At 38.9% G+C, this 20724-nt stretch overlaps 1 protein-coding gene across 2 annotated transcripts in view; it reads left to right on the top strand.

Annotated features, from left to right (window-relative positions):
* Positions 1-20724, top strand: part of Cntn3 (contactin 3) — a 396519-nt gene that overhangs the window by 323645 nt on the left and 52150 nt on the right. The window lies entirely within an intron of this gene.

The raw sequence follows: 20724 nt of genomic DNA, 5'->3' as shown, positions 1-20724 counted from the left end.
AAAAACATCCAGTCCACAGATGACACATAGAAATGCTCATCAATCCCCTTCCCTCTGTTCCAATGCTCCTGGTGTCTATCCTGTTTGCCATTCTAAATGAGATCTAAGCATCCTTCCTAGGGCCCTTCTTATTGCTTAGCTTCTTTAGGTCTGTGCGTTTTAGTACATTTATCCTATATTATACTGCTACTATCCCCTTGTAAGTGAGTATATACCATGTGTGTCTTTCTGCTTCTGGGTTACCTGACTCGGAGTAAGGGGAGCAGGGGCTGCCTCTGTCATGAACTCGGTTGCTTGCTCTTTGCTCCCTTCCCCCTGATGATGTGGCCTTGCCAGGCTACAGAAGAAGAGGATCCAGGCAGTCCTGATGAGACTTGAAAAGCTGTGGGCAGATGGCAGAGGAGGAGGAGAATTCCTCTTTCAGTGGACTAGGGAAAAAGGGTAGGGGGAAAAAGGAAGAGAGGATGGGACTGGGAGGATATGAGGGAGAGGGCTACAGTGGGGATATAAAATGAATAAACTGTAAAAAAAAATTAAAAAGAGAAATACTTGTCAAGTTAGTTTCAGGATTCTGGTCTGGTTTAATTTTATTTTTGTTGGCCACTAGAAATTAAGAAGATTTCTTTCAACCTATAACTACAGTTAAAATTGATTCATGTTCCATTTATATTATATGCTATTCTTCATAATGTTTTAAGATTGGCATGTCATATGAGTGTTTTGCTTTTAAACAAACAGTTTGTGATGCAGTGAGAGATAACTTTGTCTTAATAAGCAATTCACCTAGATGCCATGGTAGGTACTTAATCACGGGAAATTTCTGCTGTTTCGTTGGACATTAGCTATAAGTCCATATCTCAGATATACAAACTCAGGGTTTGAGAAGTGCAAAAATTTTCTCTGAGCCGCTGAGAGAACTTCAGGGCCTGAAATGATCTATTTGTCTCTACAATGCAAATACTCTTAGGACAGCGTCCTCTTCCTTCCTGCCTCATTTGGTAGAAAAAGGTATAAATTTCAAGGAAAAGCAAAGAGTTGGAGAATGGATAAGAAATGTGTTTATATTGATCCGGCATGGCTGACTAAAGGCTCCATAGCTGGGCGGATATTTGTGTGTCCAATCAAGCAAGGCCAGCCTGTGGATGATTTGTTAATGGTTTGTCCCATTGATCTTGGAGAGAGTCATTCTATTTGGGAAGATGTCAAATCTGAGTCTCGTATTTATAAACTTACTGTGTAGGTATCAATGAAGCAGACAACCACAATGGCCAACTAAGTGCATTTGCTTGACAAAGGTTTCTTGTTAAATATATGCCTGTATACAAATAGCTGTATTATGCTTTAGGGTTATATGCTACTTCAAATGCTTTTATTTGTGGCTAACCTCCGACCTCCTTCTTAAAAGACATGCTGAAATCCTAGAGTTCAGTACTTTCAAACATATCATTATTTGAAAATACGATGATTGAGGAAATACTGATTAAATTAAGATGAGGTCACCCTGAAGTGAAATGGGTCTTCAGTTATTATAAATGTTCTTATAAAAAGAGAAAAGTGTGCAGCTTGAGCAGAAACACACAAAGAAGAGAAAACCACAGAAGGGCAGACAAGGAGGAGTAAGTGTCACGTGATAGTGGAGACAATTGTGTCCCCACAAAGCCACAGACACCTGGAACCGCCAGGGGCTAAGAGAGGTCAGAAGGCATCAACTCCTAAGGCTTCTGAAGGTAACATGGTCCTGAATGCATCTTGATTGCAGATTTGCAGCTCACAGAACTGGGAGGAAACATGTATTTGTTGTTTTGAGCCGCTGTTGATGCTTCTGTTGTTATGGTAACCCTAAGAAACTAAAACGCGCACATAAGAACTAGTTTCCTAATTGTTCTCCTTATTATAAGGCTGTGAGAATGTTTTTCAATTGCCACAAGCCCTCAGCATTCTTTTTTATCATTACTTCTAATGCCCACTTGAAAATTCTCCTATATTCCGTAAAAACAGGAAAAACATGTGCTAACATTCTCAAATTAGCTCTCTCCTCCATTCTGAATCCCCTGTGATACTCCCCAAGGTTATGAAGAGTCTGTAGATGAATAAATACCTCTATTTTCTTTCATAATGACCCATTATCCAGTTTGGAAAAGAATCCTCTAAGCAAGTTCTCCCAATTTTAATTCTTTTTTTTTTCAATTTTGATTTTTTATTGTACTGTACTTTTTTAATTTTATTTTTCTCATTAGTTACATTTTGTTAATTCTGTATCCCAGCTGTATCACTCCTTCCCTCCCCAATCCCACCCTCCCTCCCTCATCTCCTCCCTGCCCCTTTCCAAGTCCACTGATTGGGGAGGACCTCCTCCCCTTTTAACAGTGTTCCAAAGTAGATACTAAGATTCATGACCAAACCTTCAGCAGAGTGCAGGAAATCATATGAAAGAAGGGGAGTTTGATGTGGAAAGGACAGGAGCTCCACAAGGACCAAACATATCTGGGCACAGGGTCTTTTCTGAGATGGACACTCAACCAAAGACCATGAGAGGATAAAACCTAGAACCTCTGCTCGGAAGTGACCCGTGATAGCTCAGTAATCAATTGGCTTCCCATAGTAAGGGGAACAAGGACTATTTCTAACAGGAACTCAATGACTGGCTCTTTGACCTCCCCACCTCCCAAGGGAGGAGCAGTACTGTTAGGCCACAGAGGAGGACTTTGCAGCCAGTCCTGAAAATACCTGAAAAAACCGATTTTAATTCTTAAATGAAGAATTTAGTTTGAAGCATTAGTTACTTCTGCCACGTCATAAAATTATGTTTGTTATTTATCATCTGGATCGTAGTCTGTTGCAATATCTTATTCAATACAAGATACTCTGTGTTAGTTAATACTAAATAAATACGCATTGAGACTCTCCAAATCCAACACAGTTTTGATGGTAATGTACAAAAATGCTTAAAGGCTCAACTGGATAGCTGTTAACTATCTACGAGAAACTCAGAGTTAAGAGCATTAGAGTTGGTGATGTAATTTAACTCTCCTGATTGACATGGCACCGATGGGTTGTGCAGAAGACATAAAGTCATCTCAGGGAAGTGTCTACAACGTGAAATTTCATAAATTAATGCCATCCCTTGCCACATTTGCTTCTTTCACAACATGGAAGTTCATGGCCTATATTTTTTTTTATTGACTTGTACCATTAGTAACTTAATATTCTCACATCAATATAAAACAGTAAGCCATACAAAATGGCATTGCCCTTAAGCATAAGCAATTAAGTAAATTGGTTTTCTGTTGCATGGGAAGGGAATTACATAGCAACCCTTGTCCTCTGATTTAGTATTCATGGGAGCATACACAATAATACCGAGACTGTCTTGCCTGTCTCTCTCTCTCTCTCTCTTTCTCTCTCTCTCTCTCTCTGTGTGTGTGTGTGTGTGTGTCTGTCTCTTTTTCCTCTTTTTCTTTCTCCAGGAATCTTAATAGATACATTCTTTGTTTTCTAAAACACCAAAATGTGAGCAAAGAAGCGGGTGAGTGGAAGAGTTGCCTGAGAATGTTCATATTCTACGAACCATGTTCCCAACAGAGGGAATAGTTTAAGTAACAGAAAAATTGACTCATATTTGAACCAATCTATTCAGCTATTTGCTTTTGGGACTATGCTAGGAACTGGTACTCAGTGGCAGGCTCTCTGATCACCTTCCCCTGGGTGGGGGGAGGTGCAGCCTTGCCAGGCCACAGAGGAAGACAATGCAGCCAGTCCTGATGAGACCTGATAGACCCCTGAGTCAGATTCAAGGGGAGGAGAACCTCCCCTATCAGTGGACTAGGGAATGGGCATAGGAGGAGAAGAGGCGGAGAGGGTGGGTTGGGAGGAGACAAAGGAGAGGGCCACAGCCAGAATACAAAGTAAATAAATTATAATTAATAATAATTATAATAAAAAATAGAAAAAAATTAAAAAAAAACAGGCAAAGTTCATCATCTCAACAACCTTCACCTCTGTTACTGGAGGTTGGAATACTAAGCCAAAGGATTCTAGAATATCAATGACATCTTTCTACAATGACAGAATTATGCATTTAGAAAAACTTATTGAACCAAGTATCAGAAGCAAAGTACAACACATGAAAAGTCTGGATCCAAATATGTGCTTCAGTCCATGCCCATGGCACAGACGGAAATCACATCATTGAGCAAGCAGTAAGAGCTTTCACTTCAGTCCAGAGTGCCACACAAATAAATCTTTATAGGCAATGTGAGATATGAATGGCTGAAGACTTGTGTTCCATTACACAGGACTCCTGGAGTGTTTCCATTTACTCTGTGACAATCATGGGTAAATGGGTCACTTAGTTTTCTGTTCCTTTGTTCTGGTATCTTCACATCAGATTTTAGTGTTTGTTGTGTCTCTTCCCTCAATGAGATCTTAAAAACATTAGTTTCTCCCTGAGTGTTGTTTTCTCCTTTACAAGATAGCTTCCTATATCATTTTGTACATCCTGAGACGTATGTGCATGTATGCAGGTAAGAATGTGTATGTCTACACACAGCCACTTATTCTCTGTGTTTGGAGAGTAGGAGGAGACACAGTCTAGCAATGTATGTGTGGACTAACATTCTATCAGTCTTATATTTAGCTCAAGAAATTTCATCCTGTGTGTGAACTCAGAAAAAAGCAATTTGACTTTTTATCCCAGTGATACTCCATGTATTTCTTGCCTTACTTTTAGGTGTATGTTATCTTCCACTCATCAGAACATACCAAAGGCCAAGAGAAACAAAAGAATACTGCTGATGTTTCTGGGGCCTAGCTATTTACAGCTTATTTTAGGGACATTCAGTGATATTTTTGGTTTGATGAAAAAGTGAAATTTTTGTCTTGAAAATGTATGATCAGGGGATTCTACAAATGGAACCTTTTAAAACTAGACACAGTAGGTGTTTACTATTCATTCAGTGTAAGATGCTTCAAAACAATACATTATATAATATTATATATAATATGTATATTTCAATAAGCCTTTATGTGATGCAAGTGCTTTAGAAATGAAAGGTGTTTAGAAACCAAACAGAACAGTTTCAAAAACGTCTTGTGGAATTGGGCCTGTGATGAATTAGAATGTGTGTGGATAAAAGTCACTGGAGGGTTTCTTTTTCTTCCTTCTGATCCTAGTCTGTTAGGTCTCATCAGGAGTGGCTGCATTGTTTTCCTCTGTGGCCTGGTAAGGCTGCTCCTCCCTCAGGGGGAGGTGATCAAAGAGCAAAATAAAGTATAATTTTATAAAAAAAAAGTCACTGGAAACAGGAAGGAGAGCAGTGACAACCAGTCTGCCATTCATTTAACTTGTTTGCTTCAGTAAGATGTATTCCTCACAGCCTGCAATGTCACTGTGCTGCACCAGCTACACATGAGCTTAAGGCTGGCTCTCAGTAGTAGATAAGCTTGTGTTCTGGTATGATCTTTTCTATGTGATAAGATAACATGGTAACTTGGGCCTAATTAACTTCATGGAACTATTTGAATGTGAAAACAAGGTCTTGAAAACAGTGGTTATTTTCAGTGTAAAGCTAGATATGTAAAAGATACGGGGAGTGGATCCTCAGTACTAAATTAATGTAAAACCTTGATTCCATGGATTATTCATGACATTATTCATGGCATTTCAGGGTTTAAAACATAATTGTCCTTAAAATATGATAAGCTTTATGTGTGAACCAAATTCAAAGATTTAGCTTATTTGGAAGGATCATTAAGGGAATGAGCCCATAGAGTAGAAAAGGACCAGATAAATGGTTCTAATTGTTAGATGAATACTCTCTGAGGCATACTTCTGCCCATAATGCTAGTCGGGGAAAGAGAGGACTTCCTGAAATGCTAGGTGGGGTAAGTAAGTCATATGCATCAAACTCTTGATGTTTTGGTATTTCTGTAACTCTACTGTTATCCATCTGCTCATGCAGAGAGTCACCTACTCCTTAGAGTGTCACTGGTCATCCAGTACTATCTTTTATGTGAATCACTTACCAAGAAGAACAGTCAAAACCCACCTTCTAGTATAAGCCCTTGTGGGATAAACTTAGATTCACAGGAAGAAAGGAAAAGCCATTGTGCAGTGCATTGTATTGTATTAAACCCCTTAAAACAACTGTGTCCCAATAAAGAGCCACCATCCTAAAATTGTGAAAGTCTTTGCCATACCCCTCCTTCCAAGGCTCAAGGATCACTGAAGAAGAGAGAACAGAAAGATTATAAGGCTAGGGGCAGTGAATGTCTACAGGGAAGTGATGTCTTCTAAACACAGCAAAGCAGAATGAGATCAAAAAGGTTGTGTTAGCATAGACAATATCTGTACTGCCTCAATCCAGGAGGAATCCCAGAATCCCAGCAAGGAGAGGGGAGTTGGGTGTGAAGTGCCACACTCCCATCAAGAAGCTGTAGGCCCTTGGTTGGAGCATTGGTCTCTGCAGGTCCCCTTGGGCACAGATTTTTTGGCTCTGTTGCTCTCCTTGTAGAACTCCTGTCTGCTCTGGGTTTTTCTATCTTCCCTTTCTTCCATAAGATTCCCTGAACTCTGCCCAAGGTTTTGCTGTGAGGCTCAGCATCTGCTTCGAATACCTGCTGGGAAGCTTCTTTCAGAGGCCCTCTGTGGTAGGTTCCCTGTCTTCTCCCACTTCCCATGTCTAGACCATACATGGAGAGGACTTAGACCCCATGCTCAAAGGTAGCCCATAAGCAGCTCAGTCTCAATGCCAGTTCCTGAATAAGAGGAGCAGGAGCTGTCTCTGACATGGACTCAGTGGCTGGCTCTTTAATCACCACCTCCTGGGAGGGGGCAGCCTTGCTAGGCCACAGGGGAATAAAATACATCCAGTCCTGATGAGACCTAATAGGTTAAGGTCAGATGGAAAGGGAGGAGAACCTCCCTTATCAGTGGACAAAGAGAGAGGCATAGGGGAAGAAGAAGGAGGGAGGGTGGGACTGGGAGAAGATGAGGGAGGGAGTTACAGCCAGGATACAAAGTGAATAAGTTGTAATAAATAATTTTTAAAATAAATAAAAGAAGCTGTTGGCAAGTGAGTGTCAGTTTTCTCTAAGACTGGATCCTCTGGTAAGTTGATCATACTCTCCACTGCAAGGCTCTCTGTCCAGGAATATATGAGCAACACAAGTTTGACTTTATGGTGTGTGTGTGTGTGTGTGAGAGAGAGAGAGAGAGAGAGAGAAAGAGAGAGACAGAGACAGAGAGTTATATTGCTAGGGAAGGAGTTAGGGGAAGAGACTGAAAATGTTCAAAACATGGCATACAAAAATTATCAAAGAATTAGTGAAAATATACTTATAAAATAAAATAATGAGAAGGAAAATGTGCAAGTATTTATTAGGAAATGACAAAAGGGGAGACTAACAACAGGATAGTTTCAAGTAAAGAATAATTCATAGGTTCTTAAATTGGACCTATCTGCATTGCCCACGTGGCACGCTGGGGTTGGCTACCCAGAGGCTATTTAAGCTGTGGGCTGGCTTTCCCCAGGGTCAGATGATTGTTCAAGGTTCCTGAATAAACTGCATTGAAAAAAAAAAAGAGTAGGAAAACATTACCAGCACAAATGATTATACCTTTAAAAAAAATCTTAGTTCTATGTTTAAAGAAGTAAGATCTATTTGTTAAAATTTCTTTATTATGGGACGGGAGGAGGGAGGGGCTTATGCAGGGATACAAAGTGAATAAAGTGTAATTAATAAAATAAAATTTAAAAAATAAAAAAAGGAAACAGAAAAAAAAGAATAATTCATAGAAATTTTCAACAATTTAATTATCTTGAGTTTACTAAAACATGGGAGAGCGAGGAAAGCTAATACAGATAAAAAGGAAATTTCACATCAACATATATTAAAATAGCAACAACATTTGTTTGCATCTGAGACATTGGGTGTGAAATAATGTGAAGTTGATGTATTCCCAAAAAAGGCTTTGTAACGCCAGAGAGGCCAACAACCCTATGTTTGTTCATTTGATGAAGCTGGTCACAGTCTGAGACTGAAATGCTGGAAGGCTCACTGAGAGCCTTTGGTGGTTAGTCAGTGGTGGAGACGGGAAACACTGGTTTTGATGCTGGTGGGGTAATCAGCAACAGCAAAAACAGGGGATATCGTATTGGAAACAAGAAGGAAGGTCAAGGGTGCAAGAGAGGAGAAACCTGCCTTCTGCCATTCCATCTCTAGTTGAGCTGCTGCCAGAAGTTGAGGGAATCCTGACCATTCTTCAGCTGATGTGATTCTAATTTGAGGATGTTGAAAATAAAAACAATGACTGCAGCAGGCTTATGCAAACTAAACTGATGGATGACAAGCTGATGGGAGAAAATACAGGGAGTAATAGGAGTAACAGTAAAAACCTGCACACTGATGCAAAAACATCAGTTGAGACCAAAGAAAGAGTCGTTTATTTGTGGAAAGAGATAGTTTGTAACGTAGTAATACTTGCTGATAAAATGGTAGCATTTTATCCCACACCATGTAGTACCTTCAATAATGACTTATGATTTTAGAAAATGAGTTCAAAAATCGTACTTTATCCATGAACATTTTTATCAAGAGCTTCATGTATGCATGCAATGTATTTTGATCAAGTCCAGCCCGTTCCTTCCAATGCACTTTATCCCCTATTCCCAAACATTAATAAATCCCAATTTTACATATTCTCTTTTCTATTAAAAAAAAAACAATTAGTCAAATTTGTGTTGCCAGTATTCTCTGCTAAATAGCTAACCCAGGATTTTTTCAGAGGACATTTTATCAGGTATTAACTAAATAATGTGGCATCTTTGGGAAAAAGGTGCTTGTCAGCAAACCTGAACCTATGGCCTAGAGGGGGAAAAAACCTCCATAGCCACCATAACCTTCTACTTGGTTCCGTGGTAGAAATGGAGGATTGCGACTCTAACACTGAGCAAGAGCAGCACGCAGAATTTCAAGACACTCCGTTGAAGGTGTCAGATAATTTTCTGGCAAGGAAACCCTCAGTGAAGTTCCTTAGAACTGGAGAGTGCCCAGGTGTTCCAGAAACACAGCAGCATGCAGTTACTAGGCCATTCTAGCACACAGTGATGATGTGGCCATGTTCTGTGTGTGCGTGTGTGTCGACAAAAGGAGCAGTTGTTTTCCACAGTGTTCCACAGAGGATAAGTTGCACCCAACATCAGCACTGCCCCTGTCTTTCTTCCTGGGCCGGTGTTATGGAAAGGCACAATCACAGTAATGGTTTTAGCTAGCCTGGCAAAAACACTACAATGGACAGAACTCTATATGTGGTCTGCGGCAGGATACAGGTGACTGTATAGGGATGTCCAAAATAGAGCAAGAACCAGGGAAGACAAAATGTGAAGGATATGTGCAGAATCGAGCTGAGAGTCTGGTTATTTGCTGTTACAATCGGAGTCTCAAAAAAAAAAAAGGAGCATTATTCACTTTGGTGTTATGCCTCTGCATGGTGAAGTTGAGAAGAAACCACAATGCTCCAAATAACACACCACTAAAATGTACAAGGGCAAACATTGAGCAAAGAAGTCATGAAAAACAAAATCAATGTGCAGAGCCTCTGAGTCATTCTTATTCTTTCAACTGCCAAAGATCAATTTGTCAACAATTATAAAAAGACAGTTTGATCCTATGATTAAATTGAAGTAATATGCTCAGGAAAATCACCCTCCAAATAGACAATATCATTTTTTTCTTTACAGTTCTTCAAAGCCCTGTAAAGTTTAGATCAGAAAAATATTAAAAACTAATATATGAAAATGATAAGAAATTGTTGTAACCTCAAAAGCACTAAGTGATGTCTGAAAATTATTAATGCACTGAAGAAGAAGAAAAAAAAAACATTAGGATTAACTATGAGGAAAGGAGAGTAAGAGAGAAAAGAGAGATGAGTAAATAGAGAATACTATGTTCACGTCATTTCTGTAAAAGCCGGCTTGCTCTGGAATTCTTCCGTCTCTGCCTTTCAAGGACTTCAGTTATATGTGGGGCATGATGTACATGTATATATATTCACATCTGTATGTACATGTATATCTATTTACACATACATGTGTACACACACAGGCATGCAGGCACGTACATGCGTGTGCACTCCCAGATGCCTTATTTATTGTAGAGAATTATTTTTAGTCAGGCAATGAAGGGTGACTATCAAAAGCTGAAAAACAAGAAAGGCCAAACAGTTTCCGGTACATGTCAACTAGGTAGGAATTATTTTTTGTTGCTGTTGAAGATGGAAAAAATAAAATTCTTGTGCATCAGATTTTTGTGCCTGTCATGTTTTGAACATCCATTGGACTGAGAGAAGAATCATTTTACACACACAAAAGTTCTCTCTCTATATATATCCCTCCCTCACTCCCTAACTTTCTTCCTCCCTTGCTCCTTCCCTCCCTGTCCGCTCTCCACAGTACCTGTGGATAAATTCTGTCTGGTAGTATTGGGTCAATCTCACTCATCCTTACAAAGGCCTAGCATTCTCCTTTGTCTTCCATTAAAATGTGAGATTTTTATAGATTTCCAATGCGCACTTATTTATTTAAACTTTTCTTTACCCACTTTTTACTGAGTCATAAGGGAAAACTTCACCTGTCGCATCAATTTTCCATCGGCTTTATCTTTCATCTCACTCAAAAAGAAGTCACATTTACATGTAATTAAGCACATATAAATTTCTCTTTTACTAAAATTTTTCATAACTTTTATAGGGTTGAGTGGAATATAGAGGCTGTAGAGGAACCTGAGAAAAACCTTAGGATCAATGTTTACAAAGGGAAATTATGGGGTGTTAGAAATCATCCACTTCGCAGAGAGACTTTCGGGACAGCACAGATACTTAAGGAAAATTTCAGAGGCATTTCACTCTGAAGTTCATTTTATTTCCCCATGGTGAAATTACATCATCGAACAATTCTTAGGGCTTGGCTTGGTATGAATATGTGTTATTGGTCTTAGGACATCCTGAAAGTTTCCATGTTGGACCTACTCTCAGTTCCATTCAATTGGAAAACTAGATTGCCTCTAGGTAACAATTAAAATTAACCACCATCTATAGGCAGACTATTTTTTATATCCTACATAATGGTTTTAGTGTCCTGAGGAAAGAACTACATTGTGCATAATCATCCTTCTTTCCTCTCTAACTTTTGACAACCATGAGTCTCTTATCCTTTCTCCAAGGTATTATATTTTCAAGAATGTCATGTATTTGGTCTCAGGTTGTGTCTAATCCCTTTTAAATTAGAGTCTATCCCTTACTAGTATCATTTATTGGTACATTTGAGGTAACTTTATGTCTTTCATGGCTTCATGGCTCATTTCATCTTAAGATCAAAATGCCACTCTCCATGTGTAACTAGCTAGTTATTCCCTCTTCTGCTAAAGCTTATCTTGATTACTTCATTGTTTTGGCTTTTATGAATAAAGTTGTGATACATGCCCATGGGCAGGGTTTGTGAGGATATATGTTTTCAATTTATCTGGGTAAATACCAAGAAGTACATTGACTGCATCTCATCATGAGACTGTACTTATGTTTCAGAAACTTTCTAAATGCCCTCCCACTATCCAAGATTAGAGACCAAAATTTCCTGCCTTCTCTCCAGCTGTACCAATACTTACTGGTCTTAGTATTCTGATGAGGAATGTGTTGTCTTTCACTTGTTTTAATTCGGAATCCCCTAGTAACATACAATGTTGAACCTGTTGGGTATATTTATTACTTGTGAGTTGTACTTTTTCCTGAATGAGGTATTCTCTGTTCACTTTTTGATTGGTTGGCTGCTTTTCCTTTTGTGGTATTTTGAGTGGTATATTTCCTTTTGGGCTCTTTTGTGTGTCCTGCATAGAAGTCCACTTAGGCTCTGGCAGGGGATCATCCCAGTCTGTGGTCTGACTTTTCATTCTCTTGGCACGTTTCAGAGAATGATTATTGCTCAAATCCATCTTGTCAACTTTTTGTTTCATGAATTGTGCTTCTACACCTGTTCCCGTAAAGCCTTTTGGTCACATAAGAAATTATCTTATGTAATCTTATGTAAGTTAGTTATTTTTCCACTTAGGACTATGATCCATTTTGAATTAATTTTCCTGCAGAGCATAAGGCCTGAGTCTGAATTCATTTTTCCCCTGTGAATATCCAGTTGTACCCGTGTGATGAAAAGGCTACCTTTGGTCCATTGTACTTCATTTGCTCTTTTCTCAAATGCTGGTTGACTGTATCTTATGGCTATTTCCGGACTCTCTATTCTGCTCCATTGATCTTTTTGTCTGTTCTTTTACCACATACCACCTTCTCTGGATTTCTGTAGCTTTAGAATAAATCTTCAGGTTGGATGATGTCAGTGATCCAGTTTTTGTTCTTAAGAACTGAATTGACTTTTGGGGCCTTTTGCTTTCATATGTAAACTTTAAGAACATGCTGTTGGTGTCAACAAAATAACATCCTATACTTTTGATTGACAATATGATCAATGTGAAGACCAAGGTATAAGTTAAAATTGTTGAGCTTCACTGTGCTTGAATGTAAGCTATCTCTCCATTTGTTATGTTTATTTTTATCTCTTCGGTCACATTTTACAGTTATTGTTCAAAGCATTTGTGGGTATGTTATAAGATTCAAGCCTAAGCATTTCAGTATTTTGGGTGCAGACTGAAATAGAAAATTTATTTCAAATATAACTTGTACATTAATAGTACGTAAGAAAATAAAACCACCTGTTCTGTATCATGTATTAGGATATACTTATTGATTCTTTCAGATTATATGTATGCAATATAATAGATGACCGTCTCACTTGTGACATAAAGTTCTGTTTCCTCCTTTCCATTTGATGTACTTTTATCTTTTTGTCTCATTTTAGCTTGAGTTTTAGTAGTATACTGAAGCACAGTCATTGAAACACATACATTGTTGAAATGGGTTGCTAATATCTATTTAAGATTTTAGCATCTATATTTGTGAAATGTGGCTGCACAGTTTTCTTCCAATGGTTTTGCATGGATTGTGTATTCTAACATCATAGTTAGGAAGTATTTCTCCTGCTTCTACCTTGTGTAAAACATGTGGAGAGATGTTTCTTGCTTTTAAAGGATATAGAGAATTCACCTTTGAACCCATCTCATTCTGTTTTCTCCATTTGGAGAGATTTATATTTACTGATTCAACCATTGTATTTGATGTAGGCTTATTTTGATTGTCTCCTTTTCTATAATATTTGACAAGTTTTGTCTTTCAAAGTATTGGTCCTTTTCTCCTAGGCTATTGAATACATAAACAGAAAGTTAAAGTTCTCCTTCATTATCCATTAACTGTCCCTAGATGCTTTCCTGATGCCCTCTTTTCTATCTAGTAGGACATGTCTGTTTTCCTTTGTCATGTTAGCCTGGCTGGAGGCATATCGATAGCATGGACCTTTTCAAAGAAATGGCTTTTGGTTTTGTTGATTTTTTTTTTCTATTGATCTCCTGTTTTCAATTTTACTGGGCTTTGCTCTGATATTTATTTTTTGTATTCTGCTTGCTTTAGATTTAATTTGCTCTTCTGTCTCTCATTTTCTAAAGTGGAATCATAAATGATTGATTTTTAGATCCTTGCTTTCAAATAAACGTGCTCATTGCTATAAATTTTCCCTAAGTACAGCTCTTTCTTCAGCCCATGAATTTTGACATGTTGTGTTTTCATTTGCATTCACTTAAAATATTTTTGTAATTTTTGTTTAGATTTCTTACTTGTACAATGTAGACATATATCATTTAATCAAAGCAGCAGTTTGAGGAAATTTTCCCATCTTTCTGGTTTTGATTTTTAGCTGCATTCTACTATGGTGACAGAGCGGACACTGTGTGATTCCTATGCATTTGATTTTTCTCATTGTTCGTTGCCATCTTTGAGTTTATCTATGTTTATGTATACTTGTAGGTACACATCTACCACAGCACACATGTGTAGACCAGAGGATGCATTTGTGGGGTCAGTTCTCTCTTTACAATTTTATGTGGGTTCTGGGGATCAAACTTAGATCACCAGACTTTAATAACAAGGAGCTCTCCCTTCTGAGGCACATTTCCAGCCCCCTCTACTTTAAATTTTATATGGTTTGTTTTATGAACCAGAATAGGTTCTGTCTAGGTAAATTTTAACACTTGAGGTGAGAAGAATGCATTATCTGCTATTGTTAGATTAAGTGATGGGCACATGCCATTAAATCCATTAACCTGATGATGCTGTTTAATTCAACTCTGCCTTTAATTTCTACTTGCTAACTAGACACTTATGACAGAGGAATATTATAGCCTCCTAATATAATTGATTTGCCTATTTTTCTCTGACAGGCCTGTATGATTTTCGTATATGTTTAGTAGTCTTTGCTACTTTTTATTTTCAAGAAATGGTTTCTCTGTGTAGCCTTGGCTATCCTGACTAGCTTTCTAGACTAGGCTGGTCTCAAACTCAGAAATGTGCCTGTCTCTGCCTCCCCAAAGACTGGAATTAGAGGCATGTCACATTGCACCCAGCTTAATATTCCTTCCATAAACACATAAAAATTAAGAATGGTTGTGTCACCATTGGGAAATTCACATTTCATCAATACTTAGTAGGCTTTGTAAATCCGTGTTGCCTTCCCAGTAACTTCGTAAACTTTTAGCCATGGTGGGCCCCACCCACATAATATTCCTGCTTCCTGTTTTACTAATGATTGGGTATATCACTCAGCATTTCTGGATCTTAAATGTGTACATACCTTTGTAGTTAAGGTAAGTTTCTTATAGGCAATATATAGCTAGAGCTGGGTCTTGTCCTTTGCATCATCCATTCTATGACTTTTTATTTTAAGCTGATACTCTTAGGCTATTAATATCCAAAGAGATGATTGGGAAAGCTTTATTGATTTGTTGTTGTTGTTGTTGTTCCTATTTTTCTTTACACACTTACTCTGCCTTTTATGGCTTCAGTAAACATTTCCATGATTTCATTTACATCAGTTCTAAGACTATTGTTACCAACTGAATATTAGTAAACTAAGTTTTAATAACTTAAGTTCCAAGCTGCTGATATTAGGAAAGCAGCCTAGGAAGGTGATTAGGTTGCAGAGGCAGAACCCTTCGGAGAGACCCTTTATCCTGTCCACTTTGTCAGGATACAGGAGAAAAAAAAAAAGACTCCATCTCTGTTGTAGTAACTTGGCTATTGGGCTATAAAATGTTTATTATTTTCTCTACTATATCATCCAGAAGTATTATTTAACCTGCTATAATAAGACACAGATACATGTTAGATTTATAATTGCCTTATTTACCTTGGGCAGGACAGATATTTCACTTACACTGTCTCATTATCCTCACCATCCATCTCCATCTCCCAGCCCCAATCCAATGCCATCTGCCTTAATCATCCTCATCTGGTCTACCTTTCATCCACAATCCCATGGTACTTGCTTGTATTCTTCATCTGGGTCTTTTCATGCATTATTGGAGTCCTTTCTTCCAGCCCAGGTGTTTTTTGTTTTGTTTTGTTTTGTTTTGTTTTGTTTTTCTCCATGCTAACCCATCATAGCATCCTTCCTCCTCCTATTGGTCTCTCATGATTCTTCCATCCTCAGAAGGTCAGGAACCATCCATCAGATAGGTCTTAGGCAGGTTTATAAAACAAAGATAGGTGTAACCAGATATTTTTGTTTTCTTAATTAATTAATTAATTAATTTATACATACATACATACATACAGTGTTCTGTCTCCATGCGTGTTTGCATGCCAGTAGAGGGCACCAGATCTCATTAGAGATGGTTGTAAGCCACCATGTGGTTGCTTGGAATTGAACTCAATTCCTTTTCAAGAACAGGCAGTGCTCTTAACCACTGAGCCGTCCCTCCAGCTCCTGTAACCAGATCTTAAGAGACAGTAATAGACATCAGACCAACCTCCAACACATACCTGAGCTAGAAATAAAGCCCTTGTCAGAAACTTTGAATTTTCAGCCTCCTGTTCATTTAATTTTTTTTTTCAATTCAAATTCTCTATTTACTTCCTTTTTAAGGAGTGTATATGTCCATCTGGAGAAATACAAGTATTCCACAGAACACATGTGGAGGTCACAGGACAACTTGGTTCCACTATGTCTATGTCAGTTCCAAACTCAGATCTTCAGACTACATAACAATTACCTTTAGCCACTATACCAGCTCACTGGTCCCAGATTTCTATTGTTTATAAACTTTCCAGCTCATGGTATTCAATTGTCACAGCTCAAAGACCAGAACCCATGTCATATAGAGATATTTGTTTCTTTGTTTTCCATTTCTAAGTGGTTCTTCTACAGCTGTACTGTAGAAGCCAATTTGGAATGCTTCAAGTCTGCTTTTAATTTCACTTCAAAGCTAAGGTTTATAATAAAATATTACTTTAGAGTACTTACGAAACAAACCTTCATAGTATAATAAAGGACTTTGTCATAAAGAGCCCTCTAGTTCTTCCTTTAGTCTCTTGTTTTATTGTTATTCAGTTCACATGATCATGAACACACATGCATACATCAGTACACATATAGTGACATACACAGTTCTACCCATGATACAATGTTTTATTTCATTAACTTGAGCAAATAATAATTTGTTAAATCAATTATAAATAACAAGTTTTATTTCATTTTCTCCAATTCCTGTGTATATGATATGTGTGCATGCATTTTTCAGTGTTCATGTTGTAACTACTGATGGGTGGTTACCTAAGGCTTATATTAAAAAGCTTTCTCAATTGCTCTTTCAGCTTATTCTCTGAAGTAGGGCTTCTTAGCCAAGCCTAGGCCTCCAATATAGGTAACTTTGCTCAGAAGCTCTTGTTTAGACATTCCAAGGCTGCCACCTCAGGAAACCACCATGCCCAACCTATGTTTTTATTACTGATTTATTTTTTTTATGTGTGAATGTGTTTTGCATACATATATGTCTATATATCATGTGTATGTCTGGTGCCTATAGAGGTCTTTAGAGAATATCAAGTCCTCTGGAACTGGAGTTGCAGACAGTTGTGAACCATCATGGGGATGCTGGGAAATGAACCCAGGTCCTCTAGAAGGGCATCTCATACCTTTAGCTATTTCTTCATTCCCCAATCTACATATTTACATGGGTTCTAGAAATCTATCCCTCTTGCTTGTAAGGTAAACTCTAACTCCGGAATCATCTCCCTAGTCCTAAGAAAACTAATTTCTTTACTTTATCTCTACCCCCATGCCATTGCCGCTCTTCGGTTTTTATGTAGATTCTGGTTTCTATCCCATACATACGTTTCTTTACTCTAAAATGATTTTGGCTTTCACTATTTTAGTCTGTCATGAGCAATTTTATTTCCTCCTCTATTTGCAAGAAGGTTTCCCTAGGGTCAGGTTTTAAGAATGGTGAATCTCCCTCCTCCTCCCCCTCCTGCTGATGCTGCTATTTAGTTTTGAGGCAATGATGATTTCTATCTCAGTCCTTGGAATACCCAGGGCTTGCCTCTCTGGTTTTGAAGAAGCAGATGTAATTCTTACCCAGTTCTCTATGGGAAAGGAGCATAGCCCTCTTCTCCCTAGCTTTTTGCAGTATTATTTTTGTCAGTTTTCTGAAGCTTGAGGTACTATGCATAAGTGAGTTTTCAGTCAAGTTTTAGTTTGTCTTTTGCATTTACCCTTCAAGGTGTCCTTCTTGATTCCTGCACCATATTGTCTGACAGGTATGTGAGGAAATTTGTAGTCATTACTGCTTCAGCACTCTTCTTTTTCATGTCTTTTCTCTCTGCCACTTCTACTCAGTACCTGTGACATCTTTTGTTCTTATATTATAGATCTTCGAAAATTACTTTTGTTTTTTCTGTCAATTTAAAAATTTTAATGTGTGTGTGTGTACATGTACATGTCTGCCTATTATGGGTGTACCTGTACCCAAGTATGTGGAAACTAGAGGATGATAAAGTGCATTTGCTCTGTCACTTTATGCCTTTTTCTGAGACAGGGATTCTCACCAAACCTAGAGCCTGCCATTTTCATCTAGGCTGGCTGGCCAGCACCCTGGGGATCATTCTGTCTTTACCTCCCCACATACCCTGCCAGATTACAGCCCCATGAAGCCAAACAAAGCTTCTTTCCTTTGGTACTGGAAAATCCAAGGCAGGTCACCATGCATGCACAGCAGGCAGTCTTACTCACTTGACATGTCTTTCTAGCCTTTTTAAATCCCATTTTTAAATTCTTTTTTATGACCTTAAGCTTATATATTCAAATCCTCCTGAGTTTCTTCACTCCCCTAATGAGCCCATAAAAAAAGTCATTCTTCATTTCTGCTACAGTTTTTGAGTTCTGCAACATTTCTGCTTAATTAATTCATGTGTTCGTGCGTGATTATTTTTATCATTTGAATCTTCATCATATTGATCTTGATTTTGATATAGCTAGTCTGATAATTCTGACTCTCCTTTCATATGCAATTCTTCGCTCTCTTCAGACTGTAATTTTACCTTCTGGTATACCACATAACTTATTGTAGAAAGATGGAAGTGTTGTATTGACAAAGAGATACTAATAAGCCTTTAATAATATAGCTGTAAGATAAAGGAGCAGGGGTTATGATCTATCATGTTCTATAGTTCTATAAAAGAAGGAACCACTTTTCCTGTACATAGGCCTGGATCCCTGGAGTGTAGGCTTCACTTCTTTTTTTTTTTTTTTTTTTTTTAACCATTATTTTATGTGCATTGATATTTTGCCTGCATGGATGTGAGAGGATGTCACATCTTAGAGTTACAGACAGTTGTGAGTTGCCTTGTGGTGCTGGGATTTGATCCTGGATCCCCTGGAAGAGCAGTCAGTGCCCTTAACTGCTGAGCCATCTCTCCAGCCCTAAGCTTCATTTCTTTTCCTCAACATTTTCTTCCTGTTACTTGGCTCTGGATGTCTGGGGAGGAGCAGGGTTGGAAGTTCCCTCCCTCGGGTGGCTGGGACTTGATAAACCACAGGGTATCAGTCTGATGGAGCAGCTGCTACTTAAAGAAGCCACTTTTAGGGGCACACAGAACCCTGATACCATCCTTTATCCAGGCTCCTGCCAGAAATTCATATTTTTCTTTTGATAATAACTGTGAGGGCTCCTGGAAGTAAAACTACGTTTGTTGAAGGCTACATCTAACTGGTCTCCTAAAATGTCCCACATTTACCTGTGTTGGCTGCTCTGAACCAGTAATATGTCAGTTACAGTTCAGAGGTTTTCCTCATGATGTTGGTTTCCTTGGAGATTTCATCTTGTGAGTTTCTGCTCTGACAGTGATAAATCTCTAGATCAGTGTGTTGTCCTATCAGTTCGCACTATGACCTCATTTACCTGCTGCATCAAAGACAGTTGTTATTTTTTAAGTTTCTTCAGTTTTTTACTTGTTAAGATAAAGTAGCAACTTCTATGCTCCTTAAGTAGAAAAACAGAAATCAGAGGTTTGAGGAACTGGCTTGCCATTTAATGCACATGCCACTTTCTTATCTAAGTTGCATTTTTTACATGGTACTAGATCTTTTATTTTTTTTTTTCTTTTTCATTTTGTAAGACTTTTTAATTGGTTCTTTGTGAATTTCACATCATATACCCCAACCCCACTCATCTCCCTGTCCCTTTGCATCTTCCCTCCGCCCTTGCAACACCCCCAAAAAGAAAATTAAAAAATATATAAATAATAATAATAGTAATAAAATCTTATCGAGGAAGCTTCAGTGTGTCACAGTATATCCTTTCGTCCACCCATCTTTACTTGCAAATGTTAATTGCAGTGTGTCATTGATCTGCTTTGAAACCTCTGGCTTCTTTTACACCATCAACACTGGATCCTCGGCTTGCAGATGGGTAGATGTTGGTGTTAGGTAGGGCAACTCAAAGCCCTGAATCTGAGCCTGGGTGGTAGCTGAGTTGGTCAGCCTGCCAGCTCTCCCGTACCCACTCCACTAAAGAAGGCTCTCCAGCATTGCCCTGGCTAGCTCACCCAAGGCCTCATCCAGCAGGGATAGGGCCAGCTCTCCTGCTCTATGCCCTCCATCCTGGCTCACCCATGCCCACATCACCAAGGCCAGCTCTTCTGTGCTGCCCAGGCCTGGGGCAGGGCCCATTCTCTTGAAAGCTACAGTGGGCAGGAAACAGAGACAGTTTCTGGACAAGGAAGGGAGGGAACCTCTCTCTCACCCTTGCCCCCACATCACAAACAGGGGACAGGGTCAGCTCTCCTATACTCATGCCCTTCAGCCTGCCTGTCCATTCTCAGCCACTAAGGTCAGCTCTACTGTGTGCAACCTGGGCAGATACAGGTGTGCTCTCAGAATGATGCAGCCATGATGAGGGGTGGCCAGTGAACTGTGATCGGCCCTTGGATATCAACATGGTGCCAGGCAGCAGCCCAGACCAGGGACATCCTCATGGTCTTTAGTGGTAATATAGGCCAGAAACATCAACACAGTCCCCTGCTGCTCCATAGCCATGAACTCAGACATGGACCTCAGTGACAGCATAGGCTGGGACTTCACCATGGCCTCGGGTGGCAGGGGCAGGCCACTTACATCAGGCTGTTCCTCTCCACTCTCACATCTCCAGAGCTACCTCTGTCCCTTTTCATAACACTCAAACTGTCATGCTTCTCTTTCTCTCCTGTCTTTCCACCACATACTTGTATATACAATG

This window comes from Meriones unguiculatus, chromosome 5, assembly GCF_030254825.1.
Source record: "Meriones unguiculatus strain TT.TT164.6M chromosome 5, Bangor_MerUng_6.1, whole genome shotgun sequence".
In the NCBI taxonomy this organism is placed as follows: Eukaryota; Metazoa; Chordata; class Mammalia; order Rodentia; family Muridae; genus Meriones; species Meriones unguiculatus.
This window is presented reverse-complemented; position numbering and strand designations above follow the sequence as displayed.